The sequence below is a fragment of the Euprymna scolopes genome, chromosome 27 (assembly GCF_053919585.1).
Source record: "Euprymna scolopes isolate OS-2025 chromosome 27, ASM5391958v1, whole genome shotgun sequence".
Lineage (NCBI taxonomy): Eukaryota > Metazoa > Mollusca > Cephalopoda > Sepiida > Sepiolidae > Euprymna > Euprymna scolopes.
This window is the reverse complement of record NC_136508.1, coordinates 72,715,475-72,732,500: the sequence shown is the minus strand read 5'-3', so window position 1 is coordinate 72,732,500 and position 17,026 is coordinate 72,715,475.

Below are 17,026 nucleotides of genomic sequence, written 5' to 3'. Positions count from 1 at the left end.
ATGCTGTGTCTGGGATTTTAAAAGCAATAGTTTCAGAAAGCATTTTCGCACAAAAATAAAGTTATCTGAATTTTCCAAATGTAACTCGCATAATAATCATTATGTATATTAATATTCATTACAATGGTATATTTTTAACTTTAAGTGTTATATTTGTTTCTTTTCGAGCTCTACGAATTTGCAACACACTGGCCTACATTTAAGTGGATATTTTTAAATATTGTGGTTTATAAGACAGGGGTAGAGCATTGATTTAAAAATGACTGTTTGAAATTAAGTATATTATTAAAAAATGATTTCAAGAGCCACAGACAGCACTGAATTATTTATTATTCAGTGCAAGAGTTGTGTTCGAAAGCACAGTTTGCTGCTTATTTTTTTCTTTTAGAAGAAATTTCTATTTGGCTTCAGCCATTGAATAATTAATTATTTTCTTGTCAGCACTAATGAGCTTGATTTTTTTACACAGCAGTTTTCTCGTTGTGTTCCTCGCTTTTGCTGCTTCACAATGTTAAACTCGCCTTTCACTTGACTTTCGAATTCCCATCACTCAAGATTTTCTTTATACGATTCCACTTTTTAACTGCTTCTTGATTTTAAAAGATTAAAACGTAACCGTAGTCAAGTGTAGCAATATATTATAATATGCCCCCAATTCTAATTAAACATGAACAAAATGAGAAATAACTAATTTTTAAACCCTAAAACATTTCTACCGCTTCCCCAACGTATTTTGCTATTATCTTGTTTCTTAAATTTTATAGTTAATGTTAATTTGACTGAATATTATTAAAAACTTATATTAATGTTTGTTGGAAACGCCTCTCCTTAGGATAATTAGACCATCTCATGACGTCACTTCCTCTAGTGACGTCCGTTGCGGTATCGAGTACAGGTGCCCAGCACGCGACGGAGCAGGACGATTTGCTCAACTTACTTTGTCTGTAATCTATATGAATACTGTGTTCCTTTCGTTTATTACCATTTAACCACATAGCAACTGGCGACGTCGGATTCGACTTTCACACGGGTTAACTCCACAAAAAAGGAAAAAAAAAATTCTAATTGACTTCACATTAACTGCGGATTTTAATGCTAATAAGTCGGCCGGCAATTACGTCTAAAAACAAAAGCTTTAAAAAAACGAACATATGGCAAAGTTATCGATCCAAATATAAGTTAATATTTTGCCGCTATATGTAAAGTGAAAAGAACTGTACGAAACGCAGTTTTGTAATGCTTAAAAAACTTATGCGCTTGTTTTTGGAAAGAATACAAAGAAGAAAAAGAGAAAGATTTTGATCCGAATTTCACGGCGAGAACAACTCTATTGTAACTGTTTACGGTTTATTTTCATGCAAATCGGTACATTTTCTAAATGAAGTGAAAAGTTGTTTTTACTTTTAGTTTTGGCTACTAACTTTATGAATTATTTTAACGAGAGAGAAATGTTGGTGTTTTTGTCACTTTTCGTTTTACTTGTACTAAAAGAAATACTTTTTTATACAGTGGAATTTTATGAAATATTCTATTTTAGACTGTCGGTCCTACAGTGAAAAACTTTTTTTCTGCCGCGTGGGGACAACTCATCCACACACACACACGCATGAAAACAACCATTTTGGTTAATTTCCAGACAATTCCACAATTATTTTTATTCCTTTGCCACTGTGGTGTATCGCAGTACTTTTTTTTTGTATTTGTTTCGCAAATAAATGTTTTTTAATCCACCCTCATATTGCGTAATCTGTAAGGTTCTTACCAATAAGCAATGGATACATTGCTCTCTCTCTCTCTCTCTCTCTCTCCTTTATAGGTGCACACTCAAAGAAAGGGCATTTTCTTTGTATTTTAGTTTATTATTTATAGGATTACACCCAACCCGAACACATCAACAGCAGTCTAACCTGCAGCAACGGAAATTGAGGCCCGTTTTTGACAAGTTCGTGCCCAAACAGTCAATGCTACCAATGACCACTTATGTACCTAGTAAACGTCTCATACCACGTGCAAGAGTGTTTAAAAAAGTTAAAACAACAACACATCATTCTGGGAGGTGGGTACAATTACTAAGAGAATCGGTGATATTGTATATATCATTTAAACGTCACCAGGACCAACTAAGATGTCGATCAGTAGACACAAGCGACAGTCCACCATTGGAAGGTGAGCCGATAGGAACTGTCTTCGAAACATTTGATCTTGAACCTCCCTTACCATATCTTAACTGCGGTGGTCGTTCCGCAAGAGAAAGGTGAACGAGTCGTTGATGGTAAACCCTTAAAGGAAGTGGTACTGACAGCTTTTACGAACACAAAGCTTATTAGGTGAGTTGGAGACACCCCTATATTTGATTAATGGGTTATTTCATGACGACACTTCCTCTGGTGACGTCGGTTCCGGTATCGAGTACCGGTGCCCGGCAGTCAGATATTGGCACGCGAAAAAACAGGACGTGTCCAAACGTCCTACCGTTTAGGAATGGATTTGCTCAACCCACTTTGTCTGTAATCTATGTGAATACACGTTCGGTTCTTAAAAATATTGTGTGTCTTTTATTTATTACCATGTAGCCCCATAACAATGTTACGCATTGATATGTTCAACAGGTATCATATGAAAACACATGATTTTCAAAAATAATAAATTTATTTGAATTACTCTTGTATAAATTTATACAATTATAGTCTCTGAATAGTCATTAAAACAAACAACATTGAACATAAAGTATATGTTAGCATGTCTTTTATGAATTTCTATTTAATATGTAATATGCTTCTTGAGTGTTTTCAAATAAGACAGAATAACAAAGTAATTAATTATTCAGAAAATACAAGATTATAATAGCTGTTAATTAATACTGTCATAATTTATAAGTAAAAACTAGTAGAAGGGAAATCATTTCCGGCGATAATCACTATTTACATATACATTTCATTTATTCCCTATTTTTACGCTTTAATAAAACAAATTATTTTTACAAAGTTCTACAGTTAATTCATCAAATACTACACACCGGCATATTATAAATATAATTTACATATTAGCGGATAAATCAAATTAATAAAAAAAATATTGATAAGCAAGAAATAGAGGGAGACAGAAAGAGGGAGAGAAAGAGACAGAGAGAGAAAACAAAAAAAACTTTTGTATGTGTGTATGTTTGTGATATTTTGTTCCCTATGGACTCGAAATCTTCTGTGCGGATTTTTATAGAATTTTACAAGAAAGTACTAAGTATGCCTGGCAGTTTTTTTCGATAAGTTTTATATCTGAATGACTTCGATAAGTATTATAACAGGAAAGGTTGTCCCCTGCCCATGGGAATAAGAAGAGTATTAGGTAAGTGAAAATGAGATAAGTAGAACCCGAGACTCAAACCTAGTAAGGAAAGTTAAAACTTGGTATGTTAGAATTAGTCTATTGATAAATTCTATTAGAACTAGTTAGATATTGTTTATATCGTAAAAATAATTCATTGTTCATTCTATTGGAATCGGAATGTTTAAAAATTCAGCCAAAAAGAATAAACAATACAAAGTAAACATGTATTGTTACAAAAATAGTTTAGAGTCATATGTTGAGCGTTCTTTTCTTGTCAAAAAACGTGTGCATAGCAATGTGAATTGGTCACGTTTTGAAAACACACTACTGGCGTCACAACGAAGGGGATTCTCAATACAGGAACTAAGAATAAGTTAATCAGAGTAGCGCCAGTAGAAGCGAGAACAGTTGGGTTGATTTGGAGTCAGTCCTTTGGCGGCCAAAGGAAGAACAGTAAACTATGTAGATCACATATTTTAATTCTCGAGTATCATCAGCATTTGACCGGTCCAATGAATAAAGTCTCATCATTGTGGTTTTGTAACTGTTGTCGTGTGTCATCTCAAAAGGTAATGTTTTAATCATCTTGAAATGAACATTGTGTAACCCTTACAAGGTTATATGTAAGAACTTGTATACATCTCCAGTCAATATATATAGGAAGTCCTAAGAAGAGCAGAAAAGTATAAATGTTTTCGCCTTCTCATCACTATCCTTGGGTGTCTGTATTACATGAGTCTCACATATATGTGCCCCAATATTAACTGCCCCTCTCTCTTAAATATATACCTATGCTATTAAACAGTATCAATGATCGATAATCAAATTAAACAGAGGAAAAAATGGAAAGCTATTTAGACCAAAGTTTACACCTTATACAGCTAAACATTGTAACATCAGAAGTGCATTTAAGATGTAACATTTACAACACAGGCTGAACAGGCGGACAATTATCCCACAGTAAGTTTCTCGATATGATAGGAACGCGTTCAAAATTTATGGCTCTGTTTAAAGAACAACTGAACCATGATACTTGACTTTTTCATTTTAAACTTAAATACAACTAATTGTCAACTCATAGCTAGTAATGTCAAGCATATGAAATCAACGTAATCTTATTTGGTATGACAAAGAAAAGTTGGAAAGAAATAGTTTTGTTTAGAGCATACATAAAGTGTGGCACTAGGTGTTTGCTACTTAAACTTTAATGCAAGCCGTTATATATAAAAATAATTTCATAAAATAAACAGTACGTTCCCTAAAGTGCAATATAGAGTGCGATATATTGTGCAGTAAGTCACTGCAAGAAGCATGTGAAGCTTTTACAATGTGCATCGATATATATCTCTAATAATATCAGCTAATCCATCGATTTGATTAAAAACGGGCGATTTCACCCCTTTCGAGATAACAAAACATAATGGATTGTTAAACATTCATCGATCGTCTTGCTATTCGGGAAATGTGAGGTCTTTCTAATAGGCTATATATATATATATATATATATATATATATATATATATATATATATATATATATATGTATATATGTATGTATATATATATATGTATGTATGTATATATGTATGTATATATATATGTATGTATATATGTATGTATATATATATATATATATATATATATATATATATATATATATATATATATATATATATATGAGAGAGAGAGAAAAGGGCAACATACACTAAGAGGGTAAGACATATATGCTTAGATATATACACTACTGATCAAAAATGTAAGACTATAGAACAATTCTTGAAAATGAATCTTTTCTAAAAATAGAATTTTAACTTTAATTACTTAATATTTCCACAATTTCAACCAAACATTTTAAATAAGGCATTCTACATTTGATCAAAATTATAAAACCAGGTGTTTAAATTCTACGAAATTGAAAAGTGTATGGAAACATTAAACAGCAAAATTTAATAAGGAGCTCTACAACCACTGATTTTGATGACTTAAACTATTCTTTGGGACATTTCCCTGCAGGTGCAGGGTTGTTCTACTTGCTACTTAACATTGCTTAACGAAGTTCATTTTGTGTTTATTTTGTTTGGTGTTTCTATACACTTATTTTGTTATCCATCCCCAAACATTTTTATTTGTGTTTAGGTTTGGTGAGCATAGAAGTGTCCCAAGAGATGATCGCCATTTCCAATAGAAAGGGCAAATCCATCGTGCATCATAGATTGCATCATTATTCTAGTAGATAAACTCGCCATTCACACACAAACGATAGTATGCTAACACAACCAGACGCTGTCTGATGACTTTTAACTACCTGTAAGAAAAAGCAATCCATACCATTTAGGAACTTCCACCATTATTACGCATGGACAACATTTTAGGAAGTATGTATTCATTATGCCAATATTGTTGGAAGCCATCCGTGTTGAGTGGAAGTAATGTTTATATACGACAGTACACATACTGTGCCACATTATCATTCGTGGATATATAGTTGAATCGTGGTGTCTTCAATGTGTATACGTGGCAATAATAAATGCCAATGTGTTCTTATCATAAATGAATCATATGAATGTTACTGTTGTACTTGGATCTTTATTTCAAGACCTAGGATTCCTTTAGATCTGTGTGCATGTATATAAGAACATATAGCAAATGACGACATACCTGTTTCTGCTATTGTTGTCCTTGCAACAGACGGCGTGTTGACCTACTATGCATATGCTTTAGAAGGGTCGTATTTTCGAAATGATGGCAATTTTCCATTATGTGACCGAAAAGAGCATTAAGTGTATTGTTATTCGTTATGCCTCTTTTGTGTTCATATAATCTTTTAGCAAGGTTTCGCTGCGTCTCTCCTATGTATATCTTGCCACAATCAAGGCACGGTATGGTACACATTCCGGCTTGTGTTAATGGTTTAATGTTATTAGTTTTAGATTTCTGAGTTAAATCTTTTATCGTTAGGGAGGTTTTCTGTACTATTTGAAAGCCGATTTTGTCAAAGCTTTTAAAAATGTTATTATTTTTATCGTTATTGGGAACAATAAGTCTTCTATTGTGTGGTAGGTTTGCTTGGGGGTTGTTTTGATATCGGTTTTGATAGATATTATACACCATTATTTTAGCGTAAAGTAGGAAGTATTGGGGATATTGTAAGTTCTTGAATGTAGTTTCTATGTATTCAAATTCATCGTTTAGGTGTTCTTTGCTACATATTCTCATAGCTCTTTGATAAAATCTAATTATAATGCCTTTTTTACGTTGTCATTGTGTTGCGAGTAAAAATGTACATAATCGTTCTTATTAGTTGTTTTACGATGCACATTGAATTTTAGGTACTTTGGACAATGGTAAAACATTGTTAATTCACTGTCTGCATAGCAGCCGTATAGCGGAACGGTTAGAAGCTCCGACTCTCGTTTATGCGATCGGGTTACGATACTGCTTGTAGCTAGTTGTTTGTCGCACTGATGAGCTGTGAAATAGCGAAACATTACTGTATGTAGATTACTATATATATATATATATATATATGTATATATATATATATATATATATATATATATATATAAAGAGAGAGAGAGAGAGAGTGAGAAAGGGAGGGATCGAGAGGGGGTCGATAGAGAAATGCAGAAAGATTGACTTTTCCCCATTCTTTGACGTGTCATTCTTTGCACTTTTAATGTAAGCACAGAGTTCTGTTACATGATAAAATATGTTTGGCATTTACTAAGTGTTACACTGTATTCAGGAATTGCCGACCTTTGAGCTACGATTCAACGGACACGTTTTTCATGTTATATGAACTGACAATTCATTCACTCTGATCTTTCAGCCGCGTCAGAATGTCAACTTTAGCGCATTTGTCAATTGTATGGGTTTCCTGACATAGCAGGTTAGGTTATAAATTTCAGCCGTTCAAGTTATATCTTGTTTTAAATTACTAGAAAAGAGTTTATTTTAGTTACACTATGTTGTTTAATTTTAGACAACATAGTAATTAGCAGGACTGCATCGCAATGAACACAGCGTATAGCTATTCAGAGGAAACAAACAAGTTTACTCTTAAATACTATGCGATAGAACCAGCGAAGTTTAATCCGATCATTATTTTTATATATCACTATTTAGATATGTCATTTCCCGGAGCATTTGAGGTAAAGTGCTTTAGTGGACCCTAAACGGAAATGTATTATAATTTTATTTTAATAGAAATTAATCCTGAATAATTCGAGATAGATAAGATATGTTTAAAAGAATAATGAGTATGAAATATTGCCATGTATTCATTGTTTCCATTTTTGTACCAATATCTTTCTGTAATAGATATATTATGGATATTCTTTGCCGGCATTGTAAATGGGGTAAACATATGCGCAAATCATACTGAAAAATAAAATTAATGAACATTTTTTTTTCAGTTCGTATGTAAAGGATTCTGTGAAATAATAGTAAAAGTAAATAAAAAAATATTAACTGAAGCTACATGTTAAAAATATATTAGTTTGGTGAAAAGTTGTTGTTTCTAGATTATTGCAAAATATACATTATTAAATACACTAGCGGGGGTACCCGGCGTTGCCCGAGTGTTTGTTTCCGGGACAGGGGGGGGTTTAAAAATGTTATGGTAGGTAAGTAGGAAGGATCAAACCCGGAGTCATGAGTAAAAGTAGGAAAATAAAGTGTGAAAAAAACAAAAAAAAAACATCTGCAACGTTAACAGTTCGGCCACCAAGAAAAGTCCATTCCAGTTGTTTAAGAAAAAAACAAAACAAAAAAAACACTACGGTAGGTCGGCGCGAACGTGAAAATATAATGTGAATTGCCCAGCACGCTAACCACTATGCCACAGAGCACTGCAGCTTAGTTTAGTGATTTTAAATAACTTCACATGAAAGAACTACGAAGCCAAACCGGTGTTCTCTTCTCAACTGTTCCTTGTGAACGATCCCCAAACAGTGTTAAGTGGTGGCAGGGGGAGGAGAAATTTATTAGAGAGAAAATATTTTACCACTTCCATGGATCTTAACCGATTTTGGCCGTGACTTCTCAGCAGAAAAAGTATAGAAATCTAAGATTATCGAGGAATTTGAGAAATAATAAGCCTATAAGACACCTCAGATATTGTTCTGCCGTTTGTGCATATTATATTTGCATGAAATATCTTGATGTTTAATCCTATTAATGTCAAAATCAGACGAGAAAAAATGAGTTCATTTTATTTATATATATATATATATATATATATATATAAGATAAGATAAGAGATTAAACAACCATTGTATACGTTACTAATTTTAACATTGTAAGTAGCAAACATCTATGAAATATTATTAATTTATGTAATACGGATCAAAATATCAAGTAACACTATAAAATATAGCTAAATATACTGATCACTACTTAAAGTTGCCGTACATATCAAACACACAATATAACATGTAAACTAAAAAGTTTTAAATGAAGGTTTAGTTTTTCTTTCCTAAAATACACATTTCAGATTTACTATTTGTATCTCTCTTCGTAGAGACAATATTGAACGTAAAACACTAAAATACACGTAAATGCATATAGGTTATAAAGATTATGTTGCATTATCTATTATTTTGTTTTATGTTTATGAAAAATGTTATTCTATTGCTTAGTTTTATGTTTTTTTATGATCTTTTATAATTTGGGAACGTCACCCTATTATAATTTCGATGTATATTTATAAACACAACTATTCCTTTATTATCTTTTATACTCTACGAAATTTCAGCTATAAAATTGTAACTTCCCTGTGGGAAATTTCATTCTAACAACATAATATTTGTGAGACAAACCACCGCTAGTCTATAATCCTAACGAAAATAGCTGCCAATACTATGTGTAGTACATGTATGCGTTAAATATACAATATAATAGTCGTCAAATCAAATGTAAACAAATAATTGTCATGGCGTCATAATACAAAATCATCTCTTTACATGTAATATATGGCCGATGCAATCCAAAAACATATCATGATGTCGATTATTGCTCGAACAATAATCTTTTCAACGAATATCTGTAAATATCTCTGAACATATCTTAGTTAAAAGAGAGGCAGTAGTACTATGTATTTTAATTACAGTTTCAGGTTGTTTTTTAAATTCTTATTTCATAAAGAATGAAACAGTTCTGCATTGCAGTTTCTGGGAAATAGATAAAACTTATACTAAATAGGGAAAATGTAAGCAATTTAGGTAAAAACATTTCAGCCTTTGTCATCTTCGGGTGTCTTAAACGTATATACCTGAAAAACAATCGGGAAAAATGAATTTTAGTTTAAGTTAACGTTTGATTTACTGATCACATCGGATTCATTATTTAAAAAAATGCATGTTCTGCATTGCCTTTTGGTAATAATAGAAAGGCAACTTACGAAATACGGGTGAAAACTAGCAACTTACGTACAAATACCAAAAAGCGTTTTAGCATTATATCATAGCATTTATTGATACTAAATTTCCTCGGCAAGTTTTAATTTAAATTACCAAAAAAAGATTTCATTTCAGTTTGTCAATAACATGTTAAGTGTTGCATATAAGTGTAGCTTTATTCGTAAACTTTCATACTAAGTAATGTAACAATAATCACAAATCACCCCTGCTAAGGTGCATGCTATCATAAATAAAACCTTCACACTGCAAAAGCATGTTGACCCGATCTCATGTCAGCTGTGCTATTAAGAAAGTGTTCAGCTGAAGTAGCTCCAGTTCTCTCCAAACTGTCCAACAAATGTCTTAATGAATCTTGCTTTCCCGGCTGTTGGAAAACTTCTTCTGTGGTACCAGTATACAAGAATGCTGGCGAAAGAACTGGCCCATTAAATTATCGTCCCATTAGCCTCCTCCCACATCTTGCCAAAATATTTGAGACCATAATTCACCATGCTCTAGTCCATCACCATACAGATGCTAAACTTCTGACTGACAGAGAGTATGGATTTAGACAAGCCCGTTCCACAGCAGACGTCCTCCCTGTAATCTCTGAACGGATATACCATTCACTGGACAAAGCGGTTGGGGGCAGAGCGATAGCTCTAGATATATATAAAGCTTTTGACAGGGTATGGCATGAGGGTCTCCTCAGGAAAATTAGATCATACGGTATTACTGGTAGATTACTTAACATAATTAAATCCTTCTTAGATAAGAGAAAATCGCCACGCTCTATAACAGACATGACAGAAAAACAAATTAACACATAACTAAAGAAATGGCAAAAAAATTCGAGGATGACCTCCAATCTGTAGTGGAATGGGGACAAAAATGGATGGGCACATTCAATGCTGCCAAGACTAAACGGATTTCCTTCAATAATTACAAGAAACCTTCTTTGCCACCAATAGGAATGACCAGTGACTCTTTATCTGAGAGTACATCTGTCAACTGCTTGGCCTAACGTTCACAGGAAACATGAGTTGGAACAACTACATTGAAAGCTTTGCCAGGGCCGCTACGAGGAAGGTAGGCTCTCTCTACCGTGCAAGAAAACTACTAACACCCGAAAGTATCCTGTACCTCTATAAGACCACCATTCGTATATGTAGGGAGTATTGTTGTCACATTTGGGCTGGTGCATCTGATACCAGTCTCTTGCTCCTAGACAAGGTTCAAAAGAGAGTTGCCAATCTGATAGGTCCTGAACTGGCATCTAACCTTCAGCTCCTGTCACATCGACGAAATGTAGCATCCTTCTGCCTGTTCAACAAGTATTTTAATGGCGAATGCTCTGGCGAACTGCAGACACTTGTGCCCCAACGACGTAGACACCCTCGACAAACCCGACAGGCAGCTTAATCCCCACACAGTAGAGATCCCTGGATGCAAAATATCTTCCTACTCCAGTAGTTTCTTCCCCAGAATCGCTAGACTCTGGAATTCCATTCCAGGCCCCTGCTTCCCCAACTGTACTGACATGCAGAAGTTCAAGTGTAACGTGAACCGACATCTTGCTGCCCAAATGCCAACATAGTACCCCAGTATTTGTTTCCCCTGATAGTAGCCCCTTACACCAAAGTGGCAATGTGCCTTTTTTTCGGGTGAAAATGTAAAAATAAATATATAAAAAATGCAAAGTCATTGTAAAACAGAAAAATGTATTTGTGTGGGGTTTGGGTAATTTTGTACATGTTGGAAAGGAAAAGTACTACTTAGTAAACCTATTCTTAATGAATATTGAACTTTAAAGGGTCTCATGAATCCATATTATTTTTTTATTTAGCTCAAATCGATTCATTGTTATGATGATTCAACAAAAAAAAATGACATCGACTGATATTTCTCTGTTGCAGATATTGATGCGGTGAAACGATCATAATAGAACCCCGCTCACGCACGCGCATAGCAACAGAGGCGCGTTATGGGACTCCTCCATGCAAAAGAATTGAACCGGTGAACATTCATTCACGTATTTTGAATGTTTACGAATTGATGTCGTTGATGACAGAACAGTAAAGAAATAGTTTCAACAATTTCACATTCTCAGCAGGGTTGTGTTATACAATGCAACCAACACTTTATTGCTGGCAAAACTGCATTGCTAATAATGGTTACTATGTTTATATATATAATCTCAAACAGAACGTCGTTTTTTTTTTAATTGTACCATTTTTGTCTTTGTTGTTATTAAATGTTTACTCAGTTTAGAAATAAAATGTATTACTTTGGCAACATCTGAAAACCATGAGTAAATATTTTGGAGCTTGTAATTTTGTGCAAATCACTGGTGAATATTTGTCTGGTGGATTATTTATACTTAATTAAAGTACAATGCCTAATTTTAATATAAAATTATTTACACGAATTAATCTGTAATTATTTATGTAAAGACAGATGTTAATTAAATATTAATCAAAGTAAACTAATTAATTGAATCTATGATTAAATTAATTGGTTTACTTTCGTTAACATGTAATTAAAATATGTCCCTACCTAAATAATTGTAAATTTATCATTATAATTGGTAAATTACAAATTACATATTTATTATCATAATTTGTAGCTATGTACGGCTTTAAAAAATAGATATAAAAGAAACGTACTTAGAATTGTAAACATTTGACTGTCATAATAATACCATTTCCTATAGGCTTTTTTATGATCTTTTTATCATTAAAATGGATTTTCCTTACATTTAATCCTACAAAATATATCAAAGACGTAAAAAGTGACAATATCTTAATGGATGTTTTTTTTAAAATAAACTGTTCTGTGTGATGTTTGTTAACATTACATTTAAATTATTGCATGCTGGTACAGTTGTGAAAGAGAAGGCAGGGAATTAAGTTAAAATGTTTCCCGATATCACACGTCTTATCCATGGAACTAGCATTCATTGCAGCTGTTCGAGTTGGACAGTTGTATTACTTTGCGATAAAGTTTATTAGGATATATATATTCCGTCTAATATATATTTTTAAAAGGCAAGTAAGCGACATTGCATGTATAAAAAAAGTGCTTTCACTTCTTAACTTGGTATATTAGAGATCAATTATTACATATTTTACATGGATTGACATAGGTTTGATACACCAGCCAATACTTACAAAAATATTTAATGAAATATTCAATATTTAATGTTAGTTTTTTAGAGTTATAAAGTATACTTGCAGTGTAAGTAACTGTCTTTGATTTTTTCACTATTTTCGTCCCCTTCTACTTTATCTAAGACCCTGTGTATCGCTTTATTGAATGGCACTATTTTATTCATTTTGGCATTGCTATGAAATTCAGAGAAGTGAAAGTTGATGCACTGGAATAGTATAACAATGTGCCGTATTTTCGTGATTTTTTTTGTAGAATTTGAAGTGGTATTTTGAAAACTATGTATATTGTTCTATTATCAGGTAATTTAAAGTGTGTATCACTTTATTGCAGGGTTCCCCAAATTACTAGAAAGGGCCGATTAACAGCTAGTGAAAAGTAATTTGTTGATACATTCATTGCAGAAAGTTTATTTCTCGTAGATCTAGCCAACGAGCTTGGAAGAGATCGTAGAACATTGTCTTCATTCACTGAAAATCCAAAAATCAAACCAAGGAAGGAGCAAAAAAAAAAAAAAAAACAATAAATTCTGATAATGCTTGTCGTTTTAGAAAAACTTGCTGTCAACTTACCAAACAACCAAGCAGCAACAGTGCTGCTATATTTTACAAGGCTGGAATACGTTCTTTCTCCAGGAGGACGCACTGGCATATATTAATCGACATTACAAAACGCATTAAACCCAGAGCAAGACCTGTTTTAAACCAAACTCATGAGGAAAAACGTTTAGTTTGTACTAAGAAATACAGGAAAATCAGTTTGGAAAATGTTATTGTTACCGATGAGGCCAGAGCAACTTTGACGCCCCAGATGGATGGGCTAAAGATTGGAGTACCCTTAGATTCCTACCCCTCATCGATTTTGTCGTCAACAGGGAGGTGGAGGATAATAATTTGCGATTAACTAATTGGATCATTTCCAGTGCCAGTAGGTGTCAAACTGACAAGTCAGTCTTATGTAACTTTGTTTTAATGAGCATTTGTCACTATGGCTTGATGACATTGCACTGGCGCGTCGCTGCACATTTTTTTTATACACGACAATGCGCCATCGCACTCAGCCAAGGAAACAACCTCCTACCTTACGGCATAAGGCATTAGTAAAGAAAATTTGATGACAGAGCCACCTTGTTCTCCAAAGAAGAAACACAATTGAGAGCAGTTCTGGTCAATAATAAAGATGAATGTTTACGAAGGTGTTTAATTTTCATTGAGGGATGGACTTTGGAGGAACCTTTTGGAAGATTCCTATGGCATCTTTCTAAGAAAAACGATTCGTGTGATCTTATTGTATAAAAAATAATTTCCACACAAAAAGGTTAACAGTTTTTGTTGGTACCCGGCACCCACACACATATAAATAAGTAAAATTTCACTTTCGGCCATGTCACACTCACTCTACACCATATCTGCGTTGATCGTAATGCCGTTGAAATAGTAACGAATTGTCTATACTCGCTCGTAATTGTTTCATAATCACAACATGTGCAAAATAATGCTGTTAATTTTCTGCATGTGCTTTGTTGCCCGATTAATTCTAAGATATTTTTCCATTTCATATTGTGTATCGGTCAGGCAATGGTTAATACACACCGTGTTATTTGAGATCCCATCATCGGTTCTGCTAGATAAGTTGGCATTTTCCAGGATCCTGAGTTTTCATGGGATCCACTAAGTTCGAAATTAACGGGACTCTCAATAGTCTATAACGAACCGCTGGAGTAGTATAGCCTTATATATCTGGAGTAACGGGCACACTGGCAGGTATTCGATCAGTGTCTCGCAAAGAAAAAAAATATACACTCACAGTTCTACCGCAAAGTGCTACACTTCCCTGGATATTTAATCCAAGCAATCGTTCTTTGTTTTTAAGCTGCTCTGCATCATTGCTTTTTAACCAACATCAAAGAAAAATTTGCTTCACTCGATCCTCTAGCCCCACGAAGTTGTTGATGTATATATCCCCTATATATTCTGACGTTGTCTGGGAAAAGTTACATTATTCGCTGAACAAACTTCTACGATAACCTGTATAATTATAGGGTTTCGTAAAACTCAAACTTATTTTAATCAAGCAGTATCCCCACAATAGTGGGAAGGTCATAAAGTACTCTATACAGAAAAATGTAAGCTATTTCAAAGCCCAACACAGGTCGGGCCCCTTCTTACACCAGTTTAACGGTGTATTCTTCAAGATGGCTGTTCTAGTAAACGTGATCAATAATTGATCGCACTTTCACTTTGTTGTGCTGAACAATCGCTGTTAGCAACATTAATCCCTTCGGGAGACTCAACTTCACTTCTGGTGTGGGTAGCAGCCATAACTTGTAAATCTATATTTGGACGTCGCAATTATAATCTTACCGAACGTGTTCAGGCAAGGTTTATTCAGATGTGCAAATGTAGTAGTTGCTTTGATAGCCGCTAATCCAATCATTCCCGTTCGCAATCCACTCGGTCAAATACGACATATATCTCAGGTTCTGTTTTTTTCAGTGCAACAGTAGTACTGCGACACTGCGATACTGCGACACTGGTAACTTCGTTCGGAAAATTGAACTCACCTCGCTTCTTTATATGAATACTGCCCAATAGGAAGATGGTGTTACATGCGAGCAGAAGATCGGATACCATTAGATCTCGACTCAGAGTAAACACCTCGACAATAGCGATGATCCTCTTATACACTTGAGGCTTGACCTTGGCGGTTACCTTGCTAGTTATGTTCGTTCATTTTACGGTTATCACCACGGTCTGACATTTATTCGGTTGATTTGCAATAGAATTCATGACAGTACATCGGGCGCAACATTAGTCAATCAATGCGTCATACATCAGTCCATTGAGATATATACGCATCATGGTTATTTGTAAGAAATTTCTTCCCTACACACCCAATTTCCTCCCTGCAGATAGCAAATTAAACTCCACAAACAAACCATACCTTTAACTCAAATTTTATTTAAGGTTTATCAGAAATGAAAGTTCTTTGGTCACGGTTAGTCCTTGCAAAAACAGTGGCTGAATTTGCTATCCATTGCAATGGAACCTCTGTGGGAATGTTAGTTAAGGTTTCCTTTTAAAAGGATCCATGTTGTACATGATTGAACACAGCGGGAATGTTGTCGCCCAATATGGCATATTTTAGGACCTCCTGGAATCTGGAAGAAATAGGAAGAATTTCCTATAATCAAATATATCAAGCCGAACACCGTAGAATACCCCCATTGAGTAAAATAAGTTTAGCAATTATGTTGTCTCTGTATTTAGAGAAATGTCCTTTGCTAACCCACGGCATGGTGTCCAATGAAGGTAAAATCCTGACACTCTATAAAAGAGCACCGCTGTGTGAGTCATTTACTGTTCTGTGTTTATGTCAGACTGAAAAATAACGCACATGTAATACAATATTGGAGCCAAACTGGCGCATTCAAATTAAACCAATCAAAGACCGTCAAGCAAATCGTGTTAGGCGGATAAAACACATGGCGTTGGTTATAGAACTACTCACATAGTGTCGGTGTTTCCATTGTAAAAATGATGCACTCACCTCGCCCTTGTATCCGGATAATTTGACGACATCTGTTGTAAACGTATGATAAACGTACGGCACTGCGTCAGTTGTTCAAACTGGTGAAGCTTTGCCAGATGATTAGGCTTAACGCAATAAAGAGAAGTCAGCCAATTCTCTGCTTTGGGTAGAGATAATTTTTATGTTACTGATTTACTGATAATGACAGTCAGGCCAACATGATTAAAGACGGGCTTAGCTCGACTGAGCATGCTTCTTGTTTAGATGTGGTCAATGTCGGCAGCGTAACGAAAGAACTTTTCTATATAAACAGGCTATATGACCACGAATGAAGATTACATGTCTGGCATACTTGAAAGTATGCAGCATAGAACACATATACATGCTCAGTGGAGCTTAACGTGCGGCTTGAAAATTCGTTGTATACCTCACATCGGTCAAGCGAATCTTATAATTCTCTCACATTGGTCTTATATATTAAAAACAGTTGCTGGTAGACGTCGAAGCCTCCACATACTAGTCGCACGGGAATCACTTGCTCGAACCTGCCAACTCCAGAGAGTTGGCAAATATGTTACACTTTCCCAAACCAGTCCACAACAGACT